The 259-nt window shown below is 50.2% G+C and overlaps 1 protein-coding gene across 1 annotated transcript in view; it reads right to left on the reverse strand.

Moving 5' to 3' along the window:
* Nucleotides 1–259, reverse strand: part of RNF25 (ring finger protein 25) — a gene marked incomplete at its 5' end in the record, with an annotated part of 10,710 nt that overhangs the window by 8,473 nt on the left and 1,978 nt on the right. The window lies entirely within an intron of this gene.

Consider the following 259-nt stretch of genomic DNA (forward strand, 5'->3'; position numbering starts at 1 on the left):
GGAATAGAGAGGGTTCTAGATAATACAGGGGAGAGAGGAGGCAGCAGAGGCACAGAGAGGGTTCTAGATAATACAGGGGGAGAGAGGAGGCAGCAGAGGAATAGAGAGGGTTCTAGATAATACAGGGGAGAGAGGAGGCAGCAGAGGCACAGAGAGAGTTCTAGATAATACAGAGAGAGGAGGCACACAGAGTGTTCTAGATAATACAGGGGAGAGAGGAGGCACAGAGAGGGTTCTAGATAATACAGGGGAGAGAGGA

The sequence above is a fragment of the Nanorana parkeri genome, unplaced genomic scaffold, assembly GCF_000935625.1.
Source record: "Nanorana parkeri isolate BGI_ZX_2015 unplaced genomic scaffold, ASM93562v1 scaffold4187, whole genome shotgun sequence".
NCBI classification, from domain to species: domain Eukaryota; kingdom Metazoa; phylum Chordata; class Amphibia; order Anura; family Dicroglossidae; genus Nanorana; species Nanorana parkeri.